This window comes from Marmota monax, unplaced genomic scaffold, assembly GCF_021218885.2.
Source record: "Marmota monax isolate L192 unplaced genomic scaffold, Marmota_monax_Labrador192_F-V1.1 WCK01_AAM20220418_F8-fsc00091, whole genome shotgun sequence".
Lineage (NCBI taxonomy): Eukaryota > Metazoa > Chordata > Mammalia > Rodentia > Sciuridae > Marmota > Marmota monax.
In genome coordinates, this window is record NW_026692434.1 from 1,332,879 (window position 1) to 1,359,773 (window position 26,895).

Genomic DNA, 26,895 nt, shown 5'->3' on the forward strand with positions numbered 1-26,895 from the left:
GAAAGGAAAGAGATAAACTGAGATAAATTTTTTAAGAAAAATTTAACCAGAGTTGATCATTTAGAAAAATATGAGCAATTTCAGATTACTCACATATTAAAACTGGGAGATACACTGTTAGTAAAGGTTGACCTAGAAAGAAAGCTAAGGGTGTGGATAGATAACACTTTTCTAGTGTTGAAGAGATTAGTGAAGCAAATCATGAGTGCCTTCAGCCATCTCAACAAAGTGAAAAATTAGAGATGAGGTTTTCCAGGAAAGATGTGTAGTGGAAACTTGTCAAATAATGTGAATTCCAATAGAATACACATGAGATATACAAAGTTCTTAACAGTATTATATCAACAGAAACATGGCCAGCTTACTCTGAATGGACCAGATGAAGAGGACAAAATGAAGAAGACTGTAAACTTCCAAAATTCTACATTAATGAGACAGGCTGATTAAACTACTCATCTGCAAACAACTGCTATCTTTACAGAGAAAGGAGAAAGTCTCAGAGAGTATTCTAATATGCTCAGGAAATGGAGAAGCATTAGAAGAGCTCAAACTACAGTAGTCCTATGCCTTTAAAGCTAATATTGTTTCCTGGGTGGATTTCAAAATTGCTTCGGGCCAATGGGAGGGTTAATTTCATGTGTCAATTTGTCCTGGCAACAGTACTCAGATATTTGGTCAACATGTAAATGGGGAGATTGAGTAAAGTTAATTATGCTCCACAAAGTGGTTGGACATCATTCAGACATTTGAAAGCCTTGAGAAGAAAAAGACTGTAGCCCTCTGAAGATGAAGGAATTCTGTTCCCATATTGCCATTGCACTGGAGATCCAATACCATTTTTTCCTAGAACCTCAGCCTTCTGACTTGCCCTGAAGATTTCAAACCACCAGTCTCCCCAAAATCCAAGAGACAATTTCTTAAAATTTATAATTTTTTTCTCTGTCTCTATTTCTGTCCCCCATTTTTAACTCTATTCCTCCATCTATAAACACACATATACAACACACACACACACACACACACACACTGTTCAGTTTTTCTGATAGATAATACAACTGATGACTTTTTTCTTTAATTTTCTCCTATTGAAAATAGAAATGTCTTCATTATTGGACAGGGGATGTAGCTCAATTACTCTATCCTAGATCTATAATTATATTTGAGAACAGAAAAACTTAGTCTTAGTGTAATTATATCATAGATGAAGAGGAATTCTGTCCAAAGATGAATAATACACAAAATCTCACCCATATGTGATTTATATACTTGACTTGAGACTTTCAACTTTTGAAGTAATGCTACTTAGATAAAATTGTGGACTCTAAACTTATGTTATAATGAGTTGATAATTTGAGCAGTGATCAAATGGGTGAAAAAATGTCCATGTGATTTAGATGGGAATTTTTGGTCAGAAGGAAGAATATGGTGAGCTAAATAAAGTCTCTTGAATATATCCAGGTTCAAATCTATGGAACCTATGAAAATTAATAGTAATAAGACCTTGAAAATGTGATTATTTTTAGGGTTTTAAGATATGGAGATTATTGTGAGTTATCTGAATAGACCATGAACATAATCACAAGTATCACTTAAGAGTGAGGTAGGAGATTTGATCTAAAAGAAGATTAAGTGACCATGTAAAGATGTTAGTTAGATGCTACAATGCTTGTTTTGAAGATGGAGAAAGGGATCACAATGCAAGGGATGTATCTCTACAAGCCATAAAATGAAAAGGAACAGATTCTTCCTTAAAGGACTCAGAGTGAGTATGACCTTGACCATGGTTTATCTTCTACCCTCCTGAACTCCAAGAGAATAATTGTTGTTTTAGGCCACTAAAATTGAGATGTTGCTAAAACTGTGGAAACTAATACACATTGTCTTCTTTTTTCTGCCATGTCAGAAGCCTCAATGTCCAGTGATATGAAAGTATGTCTTTCCATCATTCCACAATATTTATGCACCAGTCCTATTACCACCAACGTTATCTGCATAATGTAATTACTGAAAAAAATCTTAAGATGCTTATTTTTTTGTTTGTTGTTTAGCATTTATAATTTTTAGGTTATTTCCCACTATGAGTATGTAATAAAATACTTTGGTTTAAAGAAAATTTTAATATTTTTTCTCTGTGACTGTAAATTAGATGCAATACATGTCTACCCAAATACATATATACACACACTCATTCACATATTTACTTGTATTTAAATTTAATGAAGGCTGAACCACAAAAACATTACATAATACAATTATCATTAAGCAAAGAAGGAGGAAAAACGCTGGCTTGGGAAAAATAGAAAATATGCTTCTCTAAATAGATCTTGTTTGCAAATTTAAATTTGAACTTGCATAAATAATTTACATAACTTTTAACCAGAAACAGCTGTTTAGAAAAGACAATTACTGCATTTTAGAGACAAAATGAACCTTGAATCTATGTACATATTGAGTTATATTCAACATTTTTATACTTAAAAATAAATGGAAACATAATATTAATACTTTCTTCCTCAATTTTCCTGAACAATATAATCTAAATCTCTCCCATAGAAGTATGTAAAGTTATTGATCATTCTTTTTCTGAGATGCATATATGACATTCTATAGATATTCCATGATGTACATGATTAATTCCCTATTGGCTTTTCTTTCCACTCTTTCCCCTTATAAATTATACATCTGCATTTTGGATTTTTTGGGGGGTATCTTTGGGATACATTCTTAGATCAAAATTGCTAAATTATATTTTTAAAAAAAACTACATACATCTGTAATTTTACTGGGTTGTGTAAAACAACTTGCTTCCCCTACAGTCTCGATAACTACATGTCGTCAAACTTTTGGATTTCCCTATCTATAAAGTAGAAAATGCTGCCCTCAGTGCAATTTTAATGTGCATAACTGTGAGTGAAATTGAGACTCTTCTCATACAGTTAAGACAATATACATTTCATTTTCTGAGGACTGTCTTCATATTTCTTAATTTTTTATTACCTTATTTTTCAGGCTTTTCATTCTTCATTTTTAGAAGTTATTTATATATTAAAATATTTATTCTTCAACTATAATATAAATTGCAAATAAATTTACTCTTTGTATTTTGGCTCTCCAAAAGTTTACAGACAATTAAAATTTATCAATCTTTCTGTCATTGGCTCTAGATTTTGAATCAACAGTTAAAAAAATACACCCTAGCCAGGTGCTGGGGTTCACATCTCTAATCCCAGCCACTCAGGAGGCTGAGGCAGGAGGATCACAAGTTCAAAACCAGACTTAAGTAATTTAGTGAAGTGCTAAGCAAATCAATGAGAGCCTGTCTCTAAATAAAATACAAAATAGCATAGGGGTGTGGCTCAGTGGTCCAGTGCCCCTGAATTTAATCCCAATACCCCCCAAAATTCATCCCAATCCCAATATATGAATTTATCAATGTTATTACTTGAATATTTTAGATATTACACTTTTCATTCAGTTGTAATTTTTTTCTTATAAATTATGAGAATTTAGCTTAATATATTCTTTTTTCAAGATTATTTTAAATAAGAATATTAATAAGAATTTTCTCATAAATTAAAATAGCTAACTTCATTGAGGTCACATTTCCACATAAGACTTGACTTTTATATTATTCTATTCATTTTCTTGGTGCACTATTTAGTTGTGGAACAAGGTCACATTCTTGAGGTTTTCATTAATGAGGTGTTGTGTATTTGAATATCTGGTAGAAACAGCACCATTCACTACTGGTCCTGTTTAAGCCATTATGGTTATTCTTGCTTGTTTATTCTTCAAACTGGTTTCTGCTGTGCGACCAGCACGCTAGCTTCATACTAGAGGTTCCAAACATAGAAATTAACTAGTGAGATCAAAATAAAGACACATAAACTCAATTTACCTTTTTCTTGCCCAGCTAAGAGACAGCCCTTCCAGGTTCCTGCCTGGAGCGACCTGATGTGGTATTGAGGTTTACACAAGAGACCAGCAGGAGAGAGGAAGAGCACGCCAGAGAGCAGGCTTTTATTGGGGAACAAAAAATTCAGGGGAAAATTCCATCCAATGAAGGTCGAGGGGGACAGCATTCCAAGGTCAGGGTCAGTGATTGGTTTCAGGGTCAATGATCAGTCACACCCCCACACGGACAGGCTCTCACACCTGAAAAAGGTGGGGATAAAGCTCTGACACAGCTGGCCTGAGCTCCTCACACCCAGTCAGGGAGGTACCCAATCACGTATGAGAATGGCTTCCCACACTGATTGTTAAAATCAACCTGTCTAACTCAAACCAAACAATTAGACAAGTAAAGAAAAATAAATTCTTAATGATATTCTTATTGGTTCTGCATAAAATTAGCATGAGAAGGACTAACATTGTCAGGATATAGAGTCTTATTATCCATGAATGTCAATTATATTCTCATTTTTTAAGCCATTTTTATGTCTTTGGAGGTTTTCTAAAAATACTCCTCTTGCAATTGACATATTTCTTTAAGATGATGATTAGGCCATCAGATTTCCTTTTACTATACATTTCTGATTTGTTGCTGTCATTGATTGGCCCCATCAGCACTTATGTTGGGGCTGATAGCATTACTTTGCCATTAGTTTTATTGCAGCATTTGGTAAGAATAATTTTTGTTATCTTGTTTATTTTATGTGGTTTTAAGGGGATAAGCTGCTGCCATGTCACTTTACTTGACATTCTCAACATTTTTGAACCTATATATTTTATAATATAAACTTCCTATTAACAAATATGCAAAAAAATAATTAAAAGTTAGCCCAAATATACACACCTAATCAGAGAAGCAGCATAATATATTTAACTTCAGCTTCTAGCAGTTACTAATATCACAGAACTACAAATAAAATCTTCAAAAAACAAACTAATTGAGTTGGGCCCAAACAATTAGTTTTGCCTAACTGGGCCTCCTGATATGTGATCCATGGGTCTGTTACTATTGCCTACATTCAACAAAGCAAATATTTCAATTCACAGAAAAGTTTTCCACTTAATACAAAACTTTCATGTACAGAAGAAACATTACAAACTATTTTATAGCACTGGCTTAAGAAAAATTCAACCATATCATATTCCATTATAGGCAAAGAATTATTTAAGAAACATGTGGATGGCCAATATGAAAGAAGAAGATAAAGAGAGGTTTCTGGATGGAGCAGGCCATGTGGAGGCCATGTCTCTGTCTAACAACATGATTTCTCTAATCATGAGGGATCTGGAAAATTCTCCTGGCAAATCCAATACTGACTGGGCAATGCCATGATATCTCAGTATCTGGAATTACCTCCTGTAGGAATAAATTATTCGATAGTAAGATGATTGCTAGTAACAGTTGGTTATGCAGATTGTTATATTTTTCTCCCACATAATAAAATCCAGAGGCAATTAGTCTATGGCACATCCTTCCTTCTGTTCAAATTTCTAATATTTGCCTTTTATACTTGTGACCACCTCACTATCAAAAGATGTTAACTAAAGAAACAAACATTATTCTAGGGTCAAGGAAGTGGGAATAAGGAGGAAGGTAAGGGAAATTATTTACTTACTGGCTAAATTAGGTCCCCTTTTCAAAGGGTTCTCATCAGCTTAAAATAATGAGTTCTAACTACAATTTATTTACTGTTAGTGGTAAGAAAAACTCTAAAATGTTGGAGACTTTTGTTTTGTTTCTAGCTGACACCTTGTTACATAAAATTGGTATGCTATTACCAAAGAAGAGGAATAAAAGGAGTATTGAGTAGGAGCCATCCTTCCATGCCCCAGGAGTAGGCCACTTTTCCATTTTTTTTTTTTTGGTTGTCTCCTTTCTAGGAAGGAAGAACCCATCATAATACCTATAAGTTAATTTTTAAAGATAGCATTTCAATAGCTTCTATGGCACTTTTTTTTTTTTACCAAACAACAGGAATCATTATTATTTAGTCATCTTAAAAATCTCAAAACAAAACAGAACAAAAGTACTTTTTGTTTGAATGAGTGGACACTCTTCTTTAAACTCATAGAGGGATACTATTCAATCCTCACATAAATAGAAATCCTTTGTTTTCCAACATGTTTAAGAATTCTATGCTTTTGTTTAGGAAATCAGTACAGCAACCATGTAAAGTTTAACATCAGGCAGATCAAGATGAATGTGACTATTCTAGTTAAATAGGGCACTGTTTGCTGTATGGAAAGAAGATATATTACCAGGTGGAATGATATATATATTTGTGCAACATCTTGTAACCACACTCTGTTAGAAATGATTATCACCAGAATACTGCATGAGCTGAATTGGTTCATATTTCTTTAAGGCACAAGGGCAAGAAAGAGGCCAGCAGCCAGGACAGTATGACCCAGTCTACTGCTCTGCCTGACCTGTGTCAGGAGTAATCTCCATCAAAGCTGTAACTGCCACCATGTTAGTCAGGGCACTTCTAACATTGGTGACTCCTTGTTACAGCACTGGGTCTAAAAATAACAACCGTCCATCAGTGTCACTGCATGAAAAATAGAATTTCATCAGAATTTAAAAGAATTGTGAACTAGAATAATGCCATAGAGTAAAGCCAGTCTTGTGACTGTAATTTTTTCCTTCTATTGCAGCAAGGTGGCAGCCTTTTGGCTAAAATTTATCAATTTCTCTAATCAAAAAGGAAATGATAGAATAATTTTCAAAAATTCACAAATGACTGAAAGAGTATTTTAATATATATTAGTTTAAAATAATTTGCCAGTGATTTTTTGCTTTTTTGATATTTTAAATTCTGTTAGGGATCAGCACATTCTGGAATGTCTTCTTCATAAAGAAGAGGTTTAATAAATGAGTAAATCTAAAGTGTAGCCTAAAAATATGTGGAAACCACTGGTTTATTTAAAGAGTAGTTCTCCTTACTATCAAACTCAATTTAAATCTAATATGAAAACATGGACATTTTTACAAATGTTTACTCAGCATAATCCAGCTTGATTCATAGCAGAGATGGGGAAGAGCTTGGAAATATAAAGGCCAACAAGGAAATTGCTTTGGAGCAAGTTTTAGTAATTCATTAAACTGAGATTTTATAAAGAGGCTATTTGAAGTAAAATCTTTCATAAAAGAAATAAAAACCAATTTAAATCAATATCTGAGACAATCCAAATGATCAAGTCATAAGTTTTAAGCAAATGTTTTTTAAATATTAAAATGCAATTTCCTTTTTACAATGTTATTTTGATTCTTTTCAATTTTTTCCTTTGTTTATAAAACTTTGAGTTACAAGATCTCATTCAGGCCTGCCGTATTAAGAATACTTGATTTAACCATTTGAGATCAATTTAAAATGTCTCCTAACTTCACAAATATTTTGGCTAATATCTGACGAAACTTAAAAAAAAAAATCACTTCCCTCACAAGCTAGTTGCACCAGAGAATTATTTGTGAATTCTAGAGGAAAAATGAAAATTCAGAATAATTTAAGGTTCAAATTAGAGAAACCTAGGAATACTTGTGGCACTAGTTTAAGAGCTGATAAAATGTATTATCTTTCTATTCTCAGTGACAGGACAGAGTGTAGATCAAAATAAACACAAATATACATTACAAAAGCTAATATGATTGTGAAGAAGAGTAAAGAGATGAAAAGAACTAGATAATGCAGATATTCAGATATTTTGTAGAGACAAGAAGGGAGAGAGCTCTTGCAGATATCTAGGATGAAACCCTTCTAAGAAGCCTCAACTTGTGTGCATACTTCAGTGCAGAAGTGAGAATGGCAGGTAAGAAGAACAGGAAGGAATCATATGAGGCAGGTATATGGAAAAGGAGGGAGACAGGGAGGAAGGAGATGAATAGGTCCAAGGGGTTGGTAGATCTTTGGGGTTTTGGAACCATAATAAGCACTTTGGATTTAATCCCAACTTTTTATTTGAATAACAGTTTAAAGAAGATTATGTTAGCTAATTGTCTAATGGGCTGCTGTAACAGAATATCCTAATAGGTATTTAAACAACATATGCCCTGGAGGCTGGAAGTGTATGATCAGGGTGCTAATATGGCCAGGTTCTTGGGAAAGGTCCTCTTCCTGGTTATAGAAGCTCCTTTCTCATTGTGTCCTCATTTGGTGGAGAGAGAAAGATTTCATATCTCTTCCTGTTTCTGTAAGAACATCAATCCCATCATGAGGTCACCACCTTTATGACTTATATAATTACCTCCCAAAGGCCCACTTCCAAACACCACTTTGGATACTAGAGTTTCAACCTATTAATTTTGAGGTACAAAAATTCTCAGTGTCTGGCATTATTATAAAAATAATGGAATTTGTGAGTATAGAGGAAATTAATTGTCTCATAATTGTTACATTATTTTATTTAGTGATTTTTTTTTGATTTAGTGATTATTTTTAAAAGTGGCATGTTTATTTTTCCAATTAAAATATTTTAAAAGGATCAAAACTGTCAGTTCAGAAATATATGCATTATATTGTAAAAACAGAGGAAAGATTGGACTTAAAAGCAGCATATGTATTATCACTGTAGTGATGCAGCCACATCAATGTTGATAGCATCACAATTCATAGTACCTAAACTGTGGAAGCAACCTAGATGCCCTACAGTGGATGAATGGAAAAAGAAACCGTGGTATATATAAGCACAATGGAATATTACTAAGCATTAAAAGATAATGAATTTATGGCATTTGCTGGTAAATAGATGGAGTTGGAGAATATAATGCTAAGCGAAGTAAGCCAAATCCCAAAAAACAGGCACCGAATGTTTTCTCTGACAAGTGCCTGTGAGTCCACAAGGGGTGGGGTGGAGGGCATGGGATGAGTGGAGGAACTGTGGATGGGGCAAAGCGGAGGTGGGGGTGGGGGCAAAGGATAGGAAAAATGGTATAATGAGAACATCCTTACTCTAAGTACATGTATGATTGCACAAATGGTGTTACTCTAATTCAAGTCAACCAAATAAGTGAAAAATTGTGCTACACTTGTATATAATGAATCAAAGAGCTTTCCTCTGTCATGTATAACTGATTCGAACTAATAGAAATTTAAAAAAAAAAAAAAACCTTCTTCACACACTGGAAAAAAAAAAAAACATGACACAGAATTATGGAATACTGTTACAACTAGGATACTGACTTTGACACAATATACTGATCTTAGTTTCTAAAATGTTACCAGCATACATTTGTGCACATTTAAGTGTGTAAATTTAGCTCTCTGTTTCCTATGTGTCTGTTTGTTGTGTCTGCTACCACAGAAATCGTTCTGAATAGTTTGATCACCAAAAGGATTCCTCTTTTGCTGTCATTTTATCATCTCAATCACTGTCTTCCTAGCCTGCTTTCTGCTTGGACTCCAATTATCAATAATCCATTGTTCATTTCCAAAATGTTTGCATCTCAAAATGTCATGTAATTTGAATTACACAGTATATAAACTTTTGAGTTTGGATTTATAAAATAATAATTATAATAATAATAATTCTACTGATGAATCTGTACATATTGATGGTGTGTTTCTTTTATTATTATAAGTATCTGTAACATGAAGTTATCATAATTTGCCTCATGATTTACATTTCAAAAATAACTGGGTAATTTCTAATTTTTGCTATTACAAATAAAACTGTTATGAACATTTGGAAAAAAGAAAAAGGGAAGAAAATTAGAGTAAATTTCACAAAATAATGTTTTTATATATATATATATATATATATATATATATATATATACATATATATATATATATATATATACCAAAAAGAATTTCACCTTTAGGTATATGTAGAAATAAAATACCAATTAAAATTAATACCAGTAAAAATTAATAAATAATGGATTTAAAGGAAGATCAGTAGAGTAGAGGTGGGAGGAGAGAGGGGGATGGAGGAGACGTGGTGGAAATGGGGATTGAAATCAAATTCCTTAATGTATTATTTTCTCAAAATGACCCCAATTACTACACATAAGTATAATGTTCTGATAAAATAAGTTAACTAACTGAATAAAAGGAGAAATCAAAGAAAGAGAGAGAGAGAGAGAGAGAGAGAGAGAGAGAGAGAGAGAGAGAAGGAGTAGGGGAAAGAAAGAAAAGTAAAGAATCATTTTACACATAATCTTTTCCTAGTTTACAGTATGCTGTCTGCTGTTTGGGTTCAATTGCTCAGTAAATTTTTGAAAAAGATCACACATCACATCTTCTGGGAAGCCCTTTATTCTGCATTTTTGATTTTCTATTATGGGAATTGATACATTGTTCCTAATTCTGTTCACTGGCTTTTTAAAACAGCCCCAACAATCCCACTGACAAACATTTCTTCATGAAAGCCAGAACTGTATGATTGTAGCAAAATAATTCATACTGCAATTCTGAATAGTGCACTAGCAAATACAGGCAGCACCTGGAGGCAGAGAACATGGAATTCATACAATTAAAATGTTTAGTTTTTGCCATTTTACCAATTGGTGCATTTATTGAGCTGAATAAATCTGAAAACAACATTATTACAACATGAAAACTTCAAGTAATACACACTTTCTCTATACCAGAGCTATTACTGAATTTGATTCAAATAAGAACAGATGTTACTAGAAAGAGAATTAAAAGATAATTTGATAAGGAACAAATGTGATATCCAAATGCATTCATTTTATTTCTGTACACATTTAAAAAACGATTCAGCTCTAATTTATTGGACAACCAGTTCTAACATCATATTGTTTTTGTACAGCTTGAAACTCTAAATTAAAATTGAATTTTAGATTTGAAGCAATAAAATTAAAAGGCTAATTAATAAGCATATCAGAAAAATTTTTAAACAATTGTAATAAAATTTTGAAAAGGACTGATAAAACTGGAATGCTGATTCTAAACTAAGTTTTAAATAATTTTAAAGCTTCATTTTTTTCTTTAAGGTATTTAATTTGTATAAAAATAAATAGAATTTAGAGATATTTTTCCAAGAAATAATAATTTTGCAATTATATGTTACAGGGATGCTACTTTAAGAGAATAAAATTTCATTATCATACTACTAACCTCACACCTTTCTTCAGTCTACAAGTTTGCCTTTAAAAGTGGTTTAAAATCTTTTTTTGTAACAAATAAATTTACTTATTTTAGAAATTATATGGAATTAATTTAACTTATAATATGTTTGTTTAGCTTCAAATTGCTTAACTGAATTTGATAAAATTGCTTATCATGTGTAACCATTTTTCAAATGCTGATATTGAGACAGAGGAGAACACAATAATAAGGTTACCACAGGCAATACCCCAGCCCTCTTGAACCTCAGTCCAGAATTGTATCATTGTGTTGCTGCTAAGATTGTGAGAAGGTAACTTGGGAAGCAGAAGAATCCACAATCAAGGGGAAAAGGGTTGATGTCTCTTATGTTATTGCCTCATTATTTTCGTCAGCATGATGCTCATTCTCTCTTTCAATCACATTTCGTCTAGGAATACTGATGAATTTAACAATAGGCAAACAGTCTAAATTCTACTATAAATCTTTGAGAGTCCTTTTGCTTTTATGCAAACACTTCTCCATCTTGTCAGTTTATTGGCTATTTTTCTTCTTACCCAACAAAACTTATCCTTGCTGTTCCTAAAGATCATTAGAAGTGAGGTGGGTACTTATGCTACAGGATCATTTTAAAGCTATCATGAGCCCTCAAAATATTATTTAGCAACTTGTTTTGAGAAGGGTTCTCATGTAATTAGAGATAATATTCTAAAGTCTCTAAAATCAACACACATAGAAAATTTTTTCTCAAGTTAAAATCACCCTTGAAATCATTGAAATGCAAATGACAAGATATAAAATGATGTCCCACCACATAAACTTTTGTGTGACATGGTCCAGAACTAGGAACTCTCAGGAAAGGAAGTTTCCCAGTTTGAACTTTCATAATGTTCTATATAATTTATTTATTTATTTATTAAAAACATAATATTAAAGTACAATTTAAGGTAATAATATTAATTCTTTTTAGTATATATTTTTGAATGTTTTGACAAAGCATGCCATTACACAACCAATACATAATTTCCACACTCAAAAATTGCTTTAAGAACTCTTGATTTCAGAAATCCCCCAGGTGTTGACCTTTAGGAATCACTATGTAAAATCATGTTGCCTGGTGAATTTTTAATATGGGTTCCCTAATACCATAGAGCATTTGTTGTCTCTTGTATCAGTATTTCATTCTTTTTTTTCTGAAGATATTACATCATTACATTGTGAATATAAAAGATTCATTTTATTCCTTTGTATTAGTTTTCATCAATTTACCAAATAAGTTTTTTTTTTTTTTTTAATTTCAGGCCTAGAACAGATAGTAACAAATCATTTTGAAAATTGACATAAAGATTTTTATTTGAGCAAAATTAATCCTTTCATTTTAAGAAATGACTTTGGGTGAGGTGGTTGAGCACTATGGTAAGTTTCTGATCTGATTTATCATTTCTTAATATTTTATTTTTAGTTATAGTTGGACAGAATACTTTATTTTGTTTGTTTATTTCTATGTGGTGCTTAAGATGGAACCCAGGGCCTTGCATGTGCTAAGTGAGTGCTCTACCACTAAGCCAAAACCACAGACCCCGATTTATCATTTTAAAATACACTCTTTGAGATTTCTAGTTTCTAGCATGAAAAGATATTGGAAGGTGACATTCTTGTACTTACAAAAAGAAACAGTTAAAAAAGCTAAAACTTACAAATTTTATTAGACACACCAGAGGTCATTTAGTCCTCTATCAAGCATAGTATAGTAAATGAGACAAAACAAGCAGATTTACAGTGGAGAATCATCTCACCCCATTGGTCAATTTCTTCACAGTGATAACTCATGTGAGAAGACATGTTAGCAGTACCTGCCCCAAATGTAATTTACAGGACATGACACTTTACCTATATGCTTTTCCATGTGTTCATCCTGTGGTAGGATGTGTAACTCCTGGAGACTTAATAATCTTCAGAATTAAATATGGAAATCATGAGAGTAGATGACAGATCTTGCTGGGAAATTTAAAAAGAAGAAAAAAGAGATTGTAAGTGAAAGATTTAGAAATCACCAACAAAGATAAACAATTTCTCCTTAAGAAGAAACTCCATATAATACTATACTGCAACAGCAAAAGGTCTCTGAGGTTGCTCTCTGTTTCAGTGTCCACTTTTTTATACCAAGTAAAATTGTTGAGTCCTGTAATAACAGTCCATTTAAGTTGTTTATGGACTATTAAGATTAGTATTTGCCTACACTTCTGTTTGGTGCACTGTCTTTGAGCAATTAATAGTCCCGCAATTACTCATTAATTCCAGGGAAATTTAGGTTGCGGCACTACCTGCTCTTTCCAATGTGGACACACTGACATCTATGGTCTATTTGCAGATACATGAGGTATTGAGGATGGGAAGTGTTTTCAAGATAGGACCCACAAGAATTCTAAAATGTAAATGAACTATACTATTTTTAAAAAATATGAATAACACTAGTACTGAATAACTTTATGCCCAATAACATGGAAGACATATGCAATAAATGTTATGGAAGAAAAATTACATTTCCAAGATAAAACTGTCTCAATATAGTAAGATATTGACCTAATTTTTCTTTTGGACACTAAAGTTTTTCCTTATTTATATTTTCATTTTTATATCAAATATTGCAAGGAAGATTGACATACTTGAGACATTTTTTTAAATATAAATTGTTATTTGACCAGTTTCAGAAGCTACTGCTCTGAAGTAATATATTGTATGTGATAGAACCCTAAAGTCATATAAGTAGCTTCTGCTTCTTTAGACATTTTCTTTTGTAAGACAGCTGCTATGGCTTCTAGCTATTCAATCACCAGGGTATTTAAAACAAACAACTATACCTAAGTTTGTAAGCCCTACAGTTATTAGCTATTAAGTTTGTATTGGGTGTATAAAATGTTTATTAAATTTAAAGTTTAAATCTAAATTTTTAAAATATTAATTAAAATAAATTCCAATATGATTCAGGCAAAAATGACAAAAATTACATTTATATAAAAATGATTTACTCTGTCTTAATTGTAATTTTTAACTTTAATCATTTTACTTTACTTTTTTAAAACAAATATCAGCTCTTTTTAACTATATATGACAGTAGGATCCATTTTGACATGATTATAGAAGCATGAAATATACCTTGTTCTAATTCAGTCCCCAGTACCTCCGTTTCCCCTTTTCTCTTCCTAATCCCTCCCCCTTTCCTCTACTCCATTCATATTTCTGTCATTTACCCATAGGTATTTTTTAAAATTAATTTCTGGTGGATATACACTATGGTGAGATTCACTACATATATTCATATACGTACATAGGAAAGTTGTGTCAGATTCATTCTATTGTCTTTCCTTTCCCATACTTCCTTCATTCCCTGTTGATTACTCCACTGAATTTCTATTCATCTTTATATTTCTTATCCCTTCCCTTATTGTGGATTACCTTCCATATACTAGAGAAGACATTCAACATTTGACTTTTTGGTATTGGCTTATTTCACTTAGCATGAGTCTCCAGATCCATTCATTTACTAGCAAGTGCCATAAAGTCATTCTTTCATGTGGCTGAGTAATATTTCATTGTGTATATATGTATCACATTTTCTTTATCATTCATCTATTGAAGAGCACTTAAGTGGCCTCCATATCTTAACTATTTTAATTGTACTACTATAATCAATGATGTGGTTGTTTCACTGTATCATGAATAAATACCTTTGAATATATACTGAGGAGCTGGATAACTGGGACAAATGGTGGCACATTCCTAGTTTTCTGAGGGATATCCATACGGCTTTCCAGAGTGTTTGCACAAATTTGCACTCCTACCAGCAGTGTGAGCATACCTTTTTGCCCACATCCTCACTAACACTTATTGTTACATGTATTCTTGATAATTGCCATTCTGACTGGTATGAGATGACATCTCAGTGTAGTTTTAATTTGCATTTCTCTACTTGCTAGAGATGTTGCACACTTTTCATATATTTATGGACCGTTCATATTTCTTTCTTTGAGAAGTGTCTGTTTTGTGTCCTTTGCCTATTCATTCATTGGGTTATTGGTGTTAAAGTTTTTTTTTTTTTCTTCTTTTTATATCCTGACTATTAATACCCTACCTGAAAAGCAGGTGGCAAGATTTTTCTCCAATTCTGTAGGCTTGCTCTTCGTGCTTTTGGTTGTTTCCTTTTCTGGGAGGAAGCTTTTTAGTTTAATGTCATCTCATTTATTGATTTAGTACATTATTTTTGCTCTAAGAAAATACTTGATACCAGGGTTAGAGAGGGGACAGGGGTTAGCAAGCATGGTGGAATATAATAGACATAATTAGCCAAAGTACATGTATGAAGACATGAATTGGTGTCAACATACTTTTTATACAACTAGAGATATGAAAATTTGTGCTGTATATGTATAATAAGAATTGTAACACATTCAACTGTCATTTATTTTTTAAATCAATAAAAATATAATAATTAACTATTAATTGACAGGTATGTTTGGTGCTGGAGATACAAAGACAAAAAGACACTTTAATTCCTAATTTCCATATCCTCTCTGCATATTCAGGAACAGGTAAGGGTTAAGAGCATATCATAATAAAGTGCTCATGGTCGTTGGAACACAGGAAACTTGTAATGGCAGTATTTTTATATATTTCATTAACCATCATATTTCCCATTGTAGATATTATTTTAAAAAAACATTTTTAAAGTAATTTTGGATACATGAACCAGAAAATAAATTTCATTTCAAATTTCTGCAAAAAATATGAATAAGTGATAAATTCTGCTTAAAGGAAACATGGAGATGAATCAGCTTATAGATGAGTAAGGTTTCCTAGGTAAAGAAGACAGTAAAGGAAAAGAAACAATAGGGGTTATTTCATCAAGCCCTAAAGCAGGAACATGTATCCATTGTTAGGAAAAAACAAAGTCAAGTTATAAAACTATATTATCTTTGCAAATGAGAGAGGAAATGAAGCTGTGAAAAAGAAAATTGGAACTAGAAAGTGAATAATTTTTTTCAAGCTCAATAAAGTTTATTTAAGTTGATCTTAAAATACATGTTTACTTATCCTAAATTGTTCTTGTTTTCACCTCAAAACAAGAATAACATGATATTCTTTATTTACTTTACAAGGTAGTTATGGGTAGGGAGTGGAAGAATCAATTTAAACACATTTTAAAAATATCTAGATGCAGTATTACACACCTGTAATCCCAGCTATTCTGCAGTCAGAAGCAGAAGTATTCCAAGTTTGAGGCCAGCCCCAGCAAATTATCAAGACCCTGTATTAACTGAAAACCAAAAGGAGTGGGGTTGGAGATGTAGCTCTGTGGCAGAGTGTTTCTGGGTTCAGTTCAACTCTAAGATGTTTAATTTAGGGCATATGTTAAATATTAATAAAGAAATTAAATTAGGACATCTTTAATAATTGAATAATAATTTTTTAGTTATATTTATAAATCAAGAGAAGAAAAGAGTACATTGAGATAAAGCATGAGATTCATTGCATTACTATATTATCATTTAGTGCAACATTTTAAAATTACTTTGAGCATAATGCCCAATCTTAGCTTTTCTCACTATTTCTTTTTTTTAATATTTATTTTTTAGGTGTAGATGGACACAACACAATGCCTTTATTTTTATGTGGTGCTGAGGATCGAACCTGCCCGTGTGAGGCTAGCGCTCTCCCAATGAGCCACAATCCCAGCCCCTCTCAAGTTATTTCTGTATCATTTTAGCAATAAGGAAATATTTTCTTGTATTATTAACTGGAAAAAACAAGTACAATAAGTTTTCCCCAGTAGTGTATTTTGTCAAAGTTTAATTTCTTAATTAACATTTGTGATTATTCTAATTTTTAATTAACAGTGTTCCAGTGTTTTGGAGTTAATCAAAGACATTGGCCCCATGTGATGTTATTGATAGCATGTAAGGCAGTGGAGAAAACAACATTTTCTTAAGACGACACAAAATTTGACAATGAAGTTTTTTTTAAAGAAATTCAGAATATAGAAATTTAATATAGTTGGTTGTAAATCTGAACCATTTATATTCCTCAATTATGTAGATTAGGGTTAATTATCAAGAAATTTGTACCATAATAATATTTTGTTTTATGTACAATAGATGTATTTTCCATACCAAATCATTAATACAAAGTCATAGGACAGATGTGTGTATATAGTAGCTTGATCTTTTGAAATTGCTGATGACATGCAATATTTATTGCTATTTCAGGCCCTGCAGTATAGTGCTTAAGATTATGTGTTTCAGTCAGATGCAGCTTGATACCTAGCCATGATTTTTACTATGTGAGTGGGTGTGAGTTATTTTATAGTATCTGAGTCTCATATTCTTTTTCTGCAAACTTGAGACAATAATATCTATACAAAGAGAATAAAATATGAAAAATACATGTGAGATACTGACATAATGTCACATAGTGTTTAGTAAAATATAATTATTAAATACCATGGCATCTTAAAGCATGCTGTAATCTTCTTAAACATTTTATTAAATTTTCATTTTTCAATATATATTTGATGAAAATTATTTGTAAAATATAATTCTTATTAAAAGTTTTTTAGAATTTTGGATAGTATTATATTCCCTATAAATATCCCAAAGAGGTTGATTACTCTCAGCCAAAGAGACAGATGAGACAGCAAAAGGAAGGAGATATGTCTTGACTTATCCCTGAAATAATAAAAGAGTAGGGGGGAAAAAAAAAGGTTGAAAGACTACTGAGAGTCCTAGAAATACTACATCCCATGTTAGTTTAAAAAATTAAAAGTGCTTTGATATTAATTAACAAAATTGAATCTGGATTATTTCGGTCTGTATCACTTCTCTTACTACAAAATTCATTTTGGCAGTCCATACAATTACCCCTTCTAAACTATTCTCATTCCCATCACAGATTACTCAGGATTACTAGGAAGAGCAGGAGTTAGAAAACAAAACATACTCTAAAATGTTGTTTAAATAAAGCCAATAATTGGTGCTATTCTTTTTTTCCTCTCCCATATATTACACTAAAGTTGAAGTGACTGCTCTTAAGTGTAAGTTTCAGATGCTAACTGTACACACCTGATGAATCTAGAGATTTAACGTTATCATAACAACCTGATAAATTCTTATGAAAAACAAGATTCACAGTCTCTTACCTTGTGTTTAGTCAAAGGAAAATAAGCTTTACAACTGTGTTATCACCACCAACTGAAGTTGATTTAAGAGATATGATTTTTTTTTATTTAAAGACATGACTTCCATAATAATTGATGCAAGAGAGACCCCTAGCAGTATCTGTAACTGCTGAATTCTTAAATCAATGATACAGACTTCACTGCCAACCAGCAAGTGTTTCTGCATTGATTAAGCTTTTTTTTTCCTATCAAGAAAAGAGAGTATTACACCCTGTCTATTCCACATATTCATGAAATGATGTAATGTTTGCCAGAATATAGGAGTGGTATTTCACTTACTCACCCTGGCTGGCCAGCGAACCCAAACAAATGGAGTCATAGGAGACAATAAATTACAATGTGGATTAGGATAAATGCTTAGTTGGCTGGGAACCACAATCGTGAGGACCAAAACTCCTAACCATTCACTAACTCCTGCCACAGCTTTTCAAAAGAGGTATACTGAAAAGATACTCAAGACAAAACCTACCATTTTTAGTTTAAGGCATGATACCCAAATCTTGTCAAAAAGCCTTGAGCAACTACAAAATGCAGTTGTCAGAAATGGATTGAGAAATTTCTAGATTCTCTGGATACAGATTTTCTAGATTGACACACCAAATGTAAGAAAAGTAGTCTCAAGATAAAAAGGGATCCAAGAAATAAAAGCAATGAAATGCAAAGACCAACCAAAACTGCACCCCAAAACTTCCAGAGGATGAGATATCTTCCAAGTAATAAATGACAGCCCCAAACCCTGTTATTTTTTCCAAGTGGAAAGCACAGATATATTACAAAGAAAGATGATTTAAAAATTAAAAAATGATGAATTTCCAGAGAAGCAATACCTAATACTTACCATCAATTGGCCTATGAAGAAGAATGAAGGGCAGGGTAAATTAATTTACACTCTATCTAGAAGCCACTTTTTATTCTTCCCACTTTTTTATTCTTCTTCACTTTTAATTCAGTAAACTATTAAGTCTGACCTTCAAGATAGACTCTTTCAAACAGGAATATAGCTAAGCCCATAAAAGAAGGAAATCAATAGCATCAGGTATCAGAAATGTCCTACCCAAACCTTCTTGAGTTGTTTTGTCCTTTTTTTTAATTGATTATAAGAGGCATCTTAGCCTACAACAATGACATATGCATTTCAGCCATAGAGGCCTCCAAATTTTGAATATTAGACAATAACAAGTAAGTTTGGTTAAGAACACAAAGTTATAGAATAAACTTATCTTCTAGTCCACGTCTTGATTAATTCAAAACCTTTGTCTATTGAAGTTCACTGTGTAAACTTTATACAATATGTAACAAATAACACCAGCCTTAGGAAGTGCTTCAAGTTTGTCCCTACCCCATAAACTTTAACAGTGGGAACCTTTCACATTTTCAAGTGAACCTATTGATTCTACAGTGAAATTAATGTTCCACAATCTATCTAAATATATAGAGAGAACCATATCCCCCATTCAGTTTTCTTATTCCACTCAATGCAAGCCAGAAAGGTCTCAGTCAGGTGTTTATTTTCAGTTTGTTTCTCTCAATTAACAGCTTTCCCAGTTTTCTCTCGAGCATATTCCCTTCCTATACCCCATTACTGGGTTACCTCAACTCCATTTGTTTTTATATTGTCCTTTTAGAGGCAAGACAAAACACAAAGGAAATATGAAATCTCTATAAAAAATAGAAAAATAAAACTAAATTTCAAAATCCATATGCAAAAATAGCAGTTTGTAATCTAAATATCAATCTCTTCTTAGTATAGAATTTTTCAGTAAATCAATGTTTCCAGAACACAGAACACTCTGAACTAACATCACCCAAGAGAATTTTTCTCATATCAAGCTTTAGTAATGCTTTTAAGATCAAGCAATCAGAAAGCCAGACAATGCAGGGAGAGACCAAGGCCATCCCTTTTCACTCCCTGGACACTTGCTTTCCACATCAGACTTGACCTTTCTACCCCAACTAATAGAAAAGGTTTCTATTCTGTTTCTAGGTGTAAAGGTTACCAGACAGTAAGAGTTTAAAACATCAAACATCTATGTTTTATACCCCAGAGTTGTATAGTTTATGCATCATTCTCCATAAATAATGTTTGTTTAGGTAAGCAATCAAAATCCAGGGACATCTGTTAAAATTATTACATATATAATATCTAGTACCAATGGTCACTTTAGTAGGAAGTTCAATTATCATGTTTATAAGGTTACCCCAGTCTTTTCTCCTTTCTTCCAAAGTGTCCCCTCACCCACCAATAGTGCTACAAATTCATCACAGGACAGAAGCTTTAACTTTTTTATGCGTAATTTGCCAATTGGACTTACAAATTCTTATCATATTTTTGATATTATACATTTTCTATGATAATATGCAGTATAATATGCCTATTAACTTCCCAGTGAACTCCAAGATTTGAGCCATTAAATGGGGACATGAATTCTGTCTATTAAGGTTGTTATTGTGACCTTGCACTGCAATATGTAGTCACATATCTGTGACTAACATTGTGACATTCTTTAACTAGTTCCTCTACTCTTTGTTCAGTCACTTTTACTTGAACTTATGTATATGTCTTGGTAGAGACATTTTATTATAGGATTTTCAATGGCCAAATTCATGTTTGTCATCTAATCTGTTCCATAGGCATTTTTATTTATTTTTTTACTTATTTTATTTGTTGTGGTATTGGGGGTCAAATCCAGGGCCATGTACATGCTGAACAAGCATTCTACCACTGAGTTTCATCACCAGCCTTTCAAAGGCACTTTATTAAATAGAAACTTTAAATAAAGTGTTATTAAATTTCCCAAATATTTTATAGTTAATAGTTTATCATTGATATGTCAAATTTTTATTTAATTCTGTCAATGAACAAACAAACCCATTGCTACACATTGATTCACCATCACTCTTTGAGGCAGAGAATCTGATGATTTAATTACTTTTCAAACACAATTAATTTAAAATTGATGTGTCATTTCTGTCCAACAATAATGAAATTTTTCCGTCTATGATACCTTCCCAGGGACTAAGAAAGTGAATAGAGGATATACTGTACATCATATGCCTATATCATAATGAAAATTTTTTCCTTATTTCTTTTATTAGTTCTTTTTAGTTATGCATAACATTAGGATTCACTTTGACAAAATCATAAAAATGGAGTATAATTTGTTCTAATTCAGTTCCCTGTTCTTTTCCTTTCCCTCTCCTTCTCTCTTCCCCTATTCCCTTCCTTCTATTCTACTGTTCTTCCTGCTGTTTATTCATAGGTTTTTTAAATTAGTGTCTTATAGATATACATGGTGGTGAGATTCACTGTGTTATATTCATATATGTACATAGAAAAATCAAGTCAGATTCATTTCACAGTTATTTCCTCATACCATTCCTCCCCTTTCCCCTTCAATCCCCTGTGTCTACTACACTGATCTTTTCTCTATATTTTTGTACCTCCAAGATGTTATTTTGAAATAGCTTTTGAATATTAAAGAAAACATTTGACCTTTTACTTTTGGGAACTGTCTTATTTCACTTAGCATGATAGTCTCCAGTTGTATCCATTTATGGACAATTACCATAATGACATTCTTATCTATGGATGAGTAACACTCCATTGTATATGTGTATCAGAATTTTTTCATCCATTCATCTTTTAAAGGGCACTTAGGTTTGTTTGTTCAATAGGTTGGCTACTGTGAATTTTGCTTCTATAAACATTGATATGGCTGCATCACTGAAGTATGCTGATTTTAAATCTTTTGGATATATGCTAAGTTGGATAGCTGAAAATTAAAAACTTCTTCACAGCTAAACAGACAATTACAAATGTGAAGAGAGAGTGAAGAGAGAGCCCAGAGAACAGGAGAAAAGATTTGTCACCTGCTCCTCAGATAGGGCATTAATATCCAGAATATAATATATGTTTTTATAGAAACTGACTTCACAAGAAGTAAGGTATACCCAGTGCGTAGAACTATAGAAATCCAGCCTTTCCCCACATAGTAGTAACTAGATGTCAACAAGTTAAATGAATAGATGTTAATATAATATCTATTCATGAAAAAGAAGTCTAATGTTACCTGTAGAAATAGCATTCCATACCCTTAAGAAGAATTACTGAGTTTGAGGCAAAGGATGGAAGATGGGACTGTTCTTTATTCTTGAATTTGTGTTGGTCTAACCACATGTGATCTGCAGTAAATCCCTGCCCTATCATCCAGATGCATTGTGTCTGCTCACAAAAGCTTGCTGCCTCCATGGAATCCTGTCCTCACCTAAATAATGCCTTTTGTTCAATACTATCTACGATTCAAAAAGTACCTTCCTGATAATTAAGACTAAGAAGCTATGCAAATAGTGATTCAACAAGTGTCTGCTTAATAATGTCTGAGATGTTTAATAGAGTGCATTCAACTTTCAGAAGTCGTCTGACTTTCTAATCTAGTAGTCTTTGGGGCAATTGATGGTCTTATTTGCTACAATTTGCTTGTGAACGTATCTCTCTCCAGAAAGAAAAAAGTCATAAGACAATATTCCAGTGGTAGAAAAAAATTAGTCTTACACATTTTCACTCTCATCTCTCTCTTTTTTTTTTCCTTCCAGAGTTTAGGCCTGCTCTAGCCAATCCGTTCACTGCAAGCCACATACTGAGCACAGCTTGAGCATTGGAAATATAGCTAGTCTTAATAGAGATGCATTATAAGTATAAAATACATCTGGGTTATGAAGTCTCAGTATGAAATTATTAATAGAGTTTAGCATACTAATGATTTTTATATTGATTATGTAGTGAAATAATATTTTGAAAGCATTACATTGAATAAATTATAACATTAATATTAATTTCACCTATTTCCTTTTACTTAATTAAATGTGGTTACTAGAAATTTTTAAATTACAAATATGGCTTCCATATATGGCTCACATTATAGTTCTACTGGACAGTACTGGTGAAGATTTTCCTGAGAGCTGTAAAACAGCAGATGAATATATTGCTTTTGCTGCATTTTCTTTTGCCTTGTATTTGCTCTCAATTGACTTAGCTAATTGATGCCAAACAATGTCTACTTCATCCAAATTCTATTGGTAAGATTATCCTCCAGAATTTACCTCAAGTCTTTTATCTTTTTATACCAAGGATGAAGAGTAAACATTCATTATTTTATTTTCCTAATACAAGACTTTCATTCATTGAACTGAAGGACAATCCTGCTTATAACAAAATCTGAGGACATAAATAATCAGAGTGCCCAATCAAGTTACCATGCATTAAAGATCTTACCCAGTATCAACCTTTATTGAAGAAGTACGAAAGAAACAGGAAGAAGTGTAGAATTTCACAGGTGGTTCTCAAGACCTTCCCTTCCCACATGGGGCTTGTTTTCTCTGACCCAGATTAGGAGATAAGATCACTAATGAGTTTTATTAGTCATCTCATACAGCAAGGAGAATTTAATCCATATAATAGTGCCATTTTACATTTTAAGAGCATATAGCTTATGCAATATTGTCTAAGAGCTGTTTCATAAATTCATATATCTTAAGTGAGTTTATCATGCACAAGCTTAAACCAGAAACATACTATGAAGACCATTTAATAGATAAAAATGGTTCTCTTCACAAGTGTCCTTGGTTAATTCACTCAGAGGTCTACTCTCATTGTTTACAAAGAGGTGACTATTTCACCACCTCTCTTTTTCCCTGGAAAATTTCTCTGATAATTAGGGAAAACAGGGTCATAGGTCAACTGTTTAAACTCTTTTCTACCCATTGTAATTGGCCATAAATACTTAACATAAAACTACTATGATGACAATTCTTGGAGGAAAAAAAGAAAAGAAAGAAAAACGTTCCTTATTTAAGGCTGCTAGCGTGAGATGTCCATTGTCCAGATTATTTAAACTCATAGTTACCTTAGAGCTAGCTTTTCTCAAAGTGTTAATATTATCTCTTAAAATAAAAATAAATAATTCTACTGCCTCTTTAGGTTATCTGGCTTTCATGAGATTGCATTCTGAAACAAACACAGTAACAATATTTTGAACTTCCTTACTTACTCTATGTAGTCTCAGCATTTTGTTGCTTCCATTTATAAACATATGTACATATATGTTATGCATATATTATACATGTGCATTATGTAGGTATATATACATAAGTAAACATACTTTGTTGGGGATTTCATTAAATACTTTGTGCATAAATTACTTATCCACAGGTATGTGTAAAATATATATATATATATATATATATATATATATATATATATTTAATATCCCTTTTTATTCTCCACATCAATCCCTGTGTTTGCAATTCCTGAGTTAAATTGAATGTAAAATTTGTCTTGCACATACACCACTTTTGCTGATAATTTAAGTCAACAATCCATGCAAACCTCATGTCTCTAAGTCCTAATTACCTGATATCTATATCTAATATTCGTGTGTGTGTGTGTGTGTGTGTGTGTGTGTGTGATCTATCTACTTCTATATCTCCAGTGGTTTCCCCAAACTGTCTTTCCTAACCCTGTGCTGAAATTTTCTCTCCAAGCTATGGCCATTAGTGCTCTAAATTCCACCTTCATGGAGACTCTTCTTTGTTCTCATAGTTAACTAAATCTCCTGATCTGCCTTAAAGGCTTGAATGCATTTGCTAGTCTTGCTGATGTTTATGAGCCTGTGCTCACAGGTTCCCAATACATCTCTGACCCAGTGACATGCAACATCATGTCTCTTCTTCCTTCAGTGGCCCTCACTGTTCCAGTGATGCCAAGACTTTTAATGTTATCATTAAGCAGTCTTCAGAACACCAACATCAGAATGTATTTAATATATTATTTCTTCTTTACCTCAAGCGTAAATTTCTATTTCTTTATGACACCCCCCTCTACACACCAAGAGCAATTTAAACATTAGTTTTGTTTTCTCTTTGTCATTACACTTTTCTGCCATATGGAATTGTTGGGAATGAATAAATGGTGGCAAATCAGGCTTAGAATTATGATTATCACATGGAATCAGCCATAAGTCTAATTCCTAACTTGAGGATCTTTTTGAAATCTGGTAGTTTTTAAGAATAAGCTAGTAAGTGTCAAATCATGGAGACCTGCACAGTTTTATCTGACAATAAGGTCAGAATTTACCCATTACATAGATTTCTTCATTTGAAATAAAAGGCCATTTTTAATTTCATTGGTATAGCATTGGTATTCATTGGTATTCAAGAAGAGCTTTTGAAAAATGCTAATTTCAATGGTATAGAGAAAGACATTTACATTTACTGAAAGAGAACTTATCAATATATAAAAATTATAAAATCAAATACACACACAAACAGGTATGTGTATGCATGTATATCAATTATTGACATACTGCTTTAAATGTTGCCCTAGTAATGACAAAGATATTATATAACTAGAAGATCATTTCCTTTTTCTTGCCCATTGTGAACACATTACATATAATTTGAGGTAGGTCAACACATTTTTAATTAATTAATTCATTAATTTTTTAACTGTTCTGTGATTACTTTTTTAAAATTTGTTTTAATTAGTTACACATGACAGTACAATGATCTTGACATATACATTTGAATCAGATGGGGTATAATTTCTTATTTTTCTTAGTGTGCAGGTTACAGAATCACATTGGTCATATAGTCACATATATACATACAGCAATAATAAGGTCTATTTTATTCTTTTTAAGTATGCTTTTAGATTAGCCTTAATTAATCCATTTCATAGAAGGAGCAAGTGGAACATAATGTGAATGAATTGTTAATCTATAATAATTTCAAGAGTAATAGGCATAAACTCAAGAAAACCAAATTTCAAGCCATAATCCTAATGAGTAGATAAAGATATATCAGCATGATCCAAGAACCTCTGGGCATCCAGCAAATTGGCCATATGCTAATTTCACTCACAGAGCCATTTCCAGAAAGTAGAATGAAGCTGGACTGGGAAATACTTGAACTGTGTGCTATTGCAAGGCTGGTGTATCTGTGCTTTCTAGACATATGAAGCATATGAATCTGACTGAGGAGAAATTTCTAAAACTTCCAGTAAACAGTAAGTTACATTTTATAATGTATACATTATCAAGACAGGTAGCTAATCTCTGGAAACATTTTCTGCTGTCATCCAAAATAGTCTCCTTTTCATCAAGCAGTCACAAGAAGTAAGCAAACTATTACTATAAAATATACAATAAGTGCCAGTTAGAAAACCTTGAAACTCAAGAAAAGAGTTTTGAATGAAGAGAATGACATGAAACCTAGGAAAAACTTCTGGAATGTAGTTTTAGAGTTAGATTTGAAAGGTTGTGGAAAAGTTTTGGGAGAAACAGAAGAAGGACACTAAAGTCGGAGAAATAGCTACTATCAAATTCATGAAGCTCATTGTACCGTAGGACTATTTTCTAAATATATCTACCCAAAATTCGTATGTTGAAGCCTAATTACCAATACATAGGTATCACATTGGGGTTTTGAAGAGATTATAATGTCCTGAGGTCCGATATTTCTTGAATGGAATTAGTGCCCTTATAAAAGAGACCCACAGAGCTTCTTTGTCCCTCCATACCATGAGAACAGAGTATAAAGATGTCACCTATGAACCAAAACCAGGTACTAGCAAATGTTCTGATACCT

The 26,895-nt window shown here is 32.4% G+C and overlaps 1 long non-coding RNA gene across 1 annotated transcript in view; it reads right to left on the reverse strand.

Annotated features, from left to right (window-relative positions):
* Window positions 1–10,121: 10,121 nt before the first annotated feature.
* LOC131424137 (uncharacterized) overlaps window positions 10,122–26,895 on the reverse strand; it is a 32,793-nt gene continuing 16,019 nt past the window's right edge. The window contains exons 3-5 of the long non-coding RNA XR_009226686.1: window positions 16,250–16,335; window positions 12,912–13,019; window positions 10,122–10,395 (exon numbers count right to left, since the gene is read on the reverse strand). This is a non-coding gene — a long non-coding RNA (uncharacterized LOC131424137). The remainder of the gene's footprint in view (window positions 10,396–12,911; window positions 13,020–16,249; window positions 16,336–26,895) is intronic.